Below are 6,017 nucleotides of genomic sequence, written 5' to 3'. Positions count from 1 at the left end.
GATAATGAAATTTGTGTTTAATTATTGAGCTCAGAGTTCATTTTATTTTAGAGTTTAGGATTCCTCAATTCAAAATATTTTTCATATTAAAAAACACACCTACACAATTTTTAAAGCAGCACTGATGCTTGTTGGTGCCATCCAATCAATTTGGCATTTAATTTCCATCTGCCATGGAACAGTTTCCCAAAAATTAAGCAAAGGGGACAAGGGAAGGAGAGGAGTTTTTCTCTGTAATGTTCTCAGACTGTTTCTTTGGCCAAATTCATCTATTAAAATGTCTTTCCACCACATGTTGTCCTTTGAGAAAACACAGAAATGAGAACAGACAACAGGATATGCTAATTCTGGAAGCTGTAGAAAGGACTCTGAGATGGGTAAATTCAATCAGTTCAGGCTTCTCTGTTCCCATCTCTAAGTTAAAACGGACATTTCCTGACTGGCCAGACACTTGGAGTTCTGATTTCATCTCCCTTTAGCATCTGCCAGGAAAAGAGACAAAATGCAGAGGTCCAAGAAAGGTAAGAGAAGAGCTCCATTCATGATATAATCTCATTACAAGAGAACACAAAAACCTTGTCTTTTCTCTATGATTTTGAATTCTCCTGATCAGATCAATAAATCCCAGTCTGGGACAAAGAAAGATAAGTGGGATAACAAGGCTAGTCATTTGACAAATGTGCGTATGTAGCTTTGGAGGATACAGAATGAGGCCAGGGGATGGAGGTAGCTGAATCTTGGGCTCTCCCATAAAAATGGCAGTTATTTAGCATAGACATTTTCAGAAAACAAGTTTCAAAGATAAATCATGTGTTATATTTAAAATGAGTTAATGTTCCTTCTCTCTTAGGAGCACTAGACTTCCTTTAAAGCATTTGGAATTGTTGGAGAGTTCTTGGTTCAAATCCTGGCTCAGATGATTTCTAACTGTGTTCTTAGTCATATAACTTAACTTCTCAGCCTTAGTTCCACATTTGTAAAATGAGAGTGATAACAATGCCTGCCTCACAGAATTGTTGTGAGAATATAAAATGCTTGGTAAACCTTAAAGGACTATGAAAATGCTAATTATTATTATTATTTTAATTTTTACTACTAGTTATGTATCTCTGTAGTGCTTTCACTCCTCTGCTCCAACTCCTATTTTCCCTGGCTTTCTATAAAATCCAACTGGAATCCCACTTTTTTTTCCTAGAAGCCCTGCCCAAACTTTCTCTTAATTCTAGTACCTGCCTTTTATTGATTACTTCCTATTTATCCTATATATACCTCCCTCTGTAGATATTTATTTGTATGATATCTTCACCATTATGCTCTAAATCCCCTTAGGGCAGGAACTATCCTTTGTCTATTTCAATATCCTTAGCACTTAGCAAATGCCTGGTACATATTTATTGTTGTTCATCTTTTATTTCAGAGGATCAATGACATTACAGGGTGTGACTTGTGCACGAATTGGATTTTGGTGAGACTAGCACAAAATCATCAGTCTCGCTCTCTCTTCCTGAGTCACTGAAGTTCAGTGGCAAGACCAAAGTCAGGATGACTGGTGATGTCCCAGGAAGCAGTGGATGAGATTAGTATTTTTGATGTCTGACCAAACTCTAAGCATTCCACAGTGCCTGTTTCATCCACCTTCATGACCATAGGAACAAATTACTCTCATTTGCCCATTCTCCAGGCAAAGTCTTCAATGGGTTTGGGGTGAACATTGCCCTACCTCACCCAAATATTTGAGCCTTCTCCCTATCTTCAATCTACTACAGCTCATCTGCTAAGACTGCTCATGGACTGGACTGCTCATTTGCCTTTGACAGAGTTCACCTTTCATCCAATTCTCACCTATGGCTCCAAGAAACTATAGCATGCACAGTGGCCACATCCTGGCACATAGTAGACACTTCATAAATATTTATTGATCAAGACCTCTAATTTATCTTTTAGCCCTTAATCGACAAACCTATGTGTTCCTTTATAGAATTATAAGCACATAGATCTAGAACAACAAAAAAAACTTAAAGAACCTCTAGCCTCTTAGTTTTATAGTTGAGGAAACTGAGGTCTAGAGAGGTTAATGATTTGTTCAGGGCCTTATATGTAGTGTTACAGTTTAATTTAAACCCAAGACCCTCAAACTCTGAATCCAATACTTTATTTCTTCAGTTTTTTTTCTCTTAACGGTTTTTTTTGCCCTCCAACCTATAACTTTTATCTAGAAAAAGAAAACTTAAAATGTGCAGTGCTTCTAAAATGAAGCAAGGGCACTCCTTGAGTGAAGGTTACTCACAAGCTTCCTCTAACAGCTCCACAAGGGAATTACACATTAAAAAAAATCCAGTTAGGCATTTTCTTCCTCCATCCTTGAATCCCCTGAAGTATGAATAAGACATTCAAACCAGATCATCAGACAGTACAAGTCTACTTTAAGTTTTAGGAATTTGAAAAATTGTAATCACTTCCCTTTTGGTTTCAAGTTCTCTCACAAGAGGACAGCATCTTGACAGAGATTCAATGCTTAGAAGAACTGTACAGAAGATACAGTAAGTGTGGAGGCTGCTAGAGTCCAAGAGACCAGGTAAGGCAATATTAATTTAAATGATGTTGAGAAGCAAGGCTGGGCCTACAGCAAAGAGGTAGTTTGAGGTGATTCCAGCTATAATTACTTAGCTACAATATAATAAATATTTATGTCTTTATGATTATGATTTGCATTATTAATAAACTATATATTATAACTTTCATATTTATTTAATCTTAGAAAATTAGGGGGTTTTATTGGGGGAAAAGATGACTAATTACCCATGGGAAAAGAGGGTTTTTTCTCTAGTTTATTAAATAATTAATATTTAATAAACTAGAATGGGGGCTCTGAGCTAATGAGAAAGAGGTTTCAATTGTATTAATGAGAAAATAACTGAACAAAAACTTGGATTATTAGCTCAGGAAAATAACAATAAAAATAATGAGTCAGCTAAAAAATGATTCATAAGAGAAGATGGTTGACTTCAGACAAGAAAGAGAGAGAGACAGAGGCAGAGACAGAGATTAAGACAGAGAGACATACATAGAAAGAAAGACAGAGAGAGACACATATGGAGAAAGACAGAGAGAGGCAGAGAGACAGAAAAAGACAGGGACATGATGTATTTACTTATATGTGAACATATACCTCCAAAGTAATCTTCTTGAGTGGACAGACTCTTAGTTTTGTCCTCAATACTTAACACACAGTGCCTGCAACATACTTAAGAAATAGTTACCAATTGATTGATATTAAAAGGGCTGGAAAAATGAAAATAAAGATTCTATATTACTACAAAGAATAAAACTAGGAATAAAGTTGTCATTATTTGTTCTTCATTCTAGAGGAAGACCATGATAACAAGGTGATACCATGACATGCATGAATTGGATTTCAATGAGAGAGACCTGTGCAGTCACCAGCCTCACTTTCTCCTTCAGAGCCATCTGGGTCCATTGACAAAATATATAGATACAAATGACTCAAGATGGTCCTGTTAGGAGCAGTGAATAAAAGTTACAAGGAAGTAGATTTTAACTTGAGATAGAATAATAATTAGAACTACCCAACAAGAGAAAAGATTATTTGTGAAATAAAATGGCAAAGCAAGAGGTATTTTGCATTGTTAGAGGGAATTTTTTTCATTCAGATTTCCTTCTATAAAATAAAAGATTTGGACCCTCCAAAAAAGTTATTTATAATAAAACTATATATTATTTATAATATAAAACTCTAATTTCTTGGCAAGCAAAATGATTTCAGAAAAACCTGGAAAGACTTCTATGAACTTATACAAAGTGAAGTGAGCAGAAGCAGAAGAACATTGTACACAACAGTAGCAACTGTGAATGACTTGGTTCTTCTCAGTAACATACAATGTTCTAAGACAATCCCGAAGGAATCATGAAAAATAGTATCTGCCTCCAAGGAAAGAACTGAGGTCTCCCTGATTCCAGAGTCAGCTCTCTAACCACCATAATACCAACCTGCTTCAAAGTTCAAATCTTTGAACTTGGCTAAATCTTTCCCTCAAAGTTCTAGGGAGATTTCTGAGAAGTTTGGGGTGATTCTCTAATACCATTAAGCTCCCACCAATGTGCTCCTCCTAACATTATCATTCAAGAATTATTTTGTTAATTAGCCTTTGTTGTTATTTTTGTTGTTGTTTGTCCTTTGTTCTCCAAAAGGATCCTGATATCAGGGAGGTGATGCCATGACATTCAAGTGAATTTAATTTAAGTTGAGGGAGGATTGTGCAAAGTCATCTGCCTCACTTTCCCCTTCAGAGCCATTTGGGTCCAGTGGCCAGATGTAGATCAGGATGACTGGAGATGGCAGTATTATGCAGTAGCCAACCTTTAGTAGCTTTTAGAAAGAAATATTCATTTACTAAGGATGTACAGGTAAATAAATAAATAAAAATATGCCCCCAGAAATCTATGACATACTGTTCCAAAACTCCATAGAGTCTAAGAAAATGAACTCAACCTTCGAGATAGCATGTGGCAAAGGGGACAACTCATGGTTTTTGACTACTGCAAGAAATTCTCCTTAGTATTTTGGGTTCTTTTGTGAAGCCATAAATCTATATCTATTCTGTCCTTGGCTTCCAATTTTGATTATCATCAGTTATTCCAGAGATGTGACTAAGAAACTGATAAGAAAATGGAGAAATCCAAAATCCTTTGAACCCTTTACAACCCTTAGCAAAAGGTTGTGGGAAGTGGGGGGCGGGGAGGAGAAGGATACAGAAGGGACTACAGACAAACCCTAGAGCTAAAGCCAATAGTTACCCCACCCATTTCCCCAAAGAAGTTCTTTCTCAAAGAACTTAGTAGAATGTTCAATTGGCTCCAGTGTTTTGAATGAATCCATTTCTATTTAGTTCATATTTTACAGATAACTTCTGGGGAATAGACAAGTGTCCTTAACCATTCTGAATGTGATTCTTGTACAAAGGATGGTTTACACTTAGCCTAAACTTAAAGCCTAAAACTGATTAATCTATTAAGACATATTCTCATCTAGTTAAGGTATTAAGGCTAAAATAGGGGAAAGTGATTTTTTACCCTCTTTACATTCTCCCCTTAGTTTTAGTTTTTACCAACTTCAGGAAATCTAGAGGAATCTGTTGGACAATAGTCAAAACCTGGGGAGGTTCTATTTTCTTTTTAATGACTTCCTTAGTACTATATAGAATTAGGAAAATTCTACATGTACAATTCATACTCAAATCCAATCATTTGCATTCTTCCATTCTAAAATGTGATAGGGGTTTGTAGCATGCATAAATCCCATCAGATTACTCAAATGGCATCTATCCATGAAGAGTGTGCTGGGGAATTGCTCCAGGCAAACCACGATGGCATATTAAAAATGTGCGTTGGAAAAAACTGTGGATCATCAATGGACATTCTGTAACTGGTTCCAGTTGGCTAACCAGGCGGGAGAAGCTTCTTTGCATTGGCTGAAATATCAGAACTGATGATTTCTTCAAAACCAACTTTGGTCATTTCTCACTTGGGGAGAAGCTTGATTACTGTTCCTTTCTCAGTGGCCAGTAATAAATTCTGGTAAAAGGGGAAAGAACCAAGGAACTTCTTCTTTGAGGTCATGTGGCTGTAGGGCCTGGATATTTATTTGACTTTTCCATTCTAGATTCAGAAGTGGAGCCTTTAACCCTAGGAGAGTGTTCCACAGGAACCCCAAGAGTCACCTTCCAGGCTGGGTATTATTTCTAGCCCAGCATCAATACCCTAAAGAACAAGGACCAACGCCATTAGGAACAAAACTAAGTTTTGAGCCTACTTTTCCTTATAAAAATACTAGAAGCTAAGTGCTATTATTTGTTAGAATTCTTACAAGGTGCTAAGTCAATGGAATTGATAGAGACAATGGTTGTTTAGCAAGGTGCTTAACAGTTTTCTAGATGTACTTAGTACTTATTATAATTCCACAAGATTTACACCTTTAAGAGAGCATATATAAGCTAGGA

At 36.4% G+C, this 6,017-nt stretch overlaps 1 long non-coding RNA gene across 1 annotated transcript; it reads left to right on the top strand.

The window, feature by feature from the left end:
- Window positions 1–382: 382 nt before the first annotated feature.
- LOC116421061 lies at window positions 383–3,700 on the top strand. The gene is made up of 3 exons (XR_004231380.1): window positions 383–521; window positions 2,475–2,575; window positions 3,367–3,700. It is a non-coding gene; the product is annotated as an uncharacterized LOC116421061 (long non-coding RNA).
- The last annotated feature ends 2,317 nt before the right edge of the window (window positions 3,701–6,017 follow it).

The sequence above is a fragment of the Sarcophilus harrisii genome, chromosome 1, assembly GCF_902635505.1.
Source record: "Sarcophilus harrisii chromosome 1, mSarHar1.11, whole genome shotgun sequence".
NCBI classification, from domain to species: Eukaryota; Metazoa; Chordata; class Mammalia; order Dasyuromorphia; family Dasyuridae; genus Sarcophilus; species Sarcophilus harrisii.
Note: the sequence above shows the minus strand (reverse complement) of the source record. Positions and strands in the feature narration are given on the sequence as shown.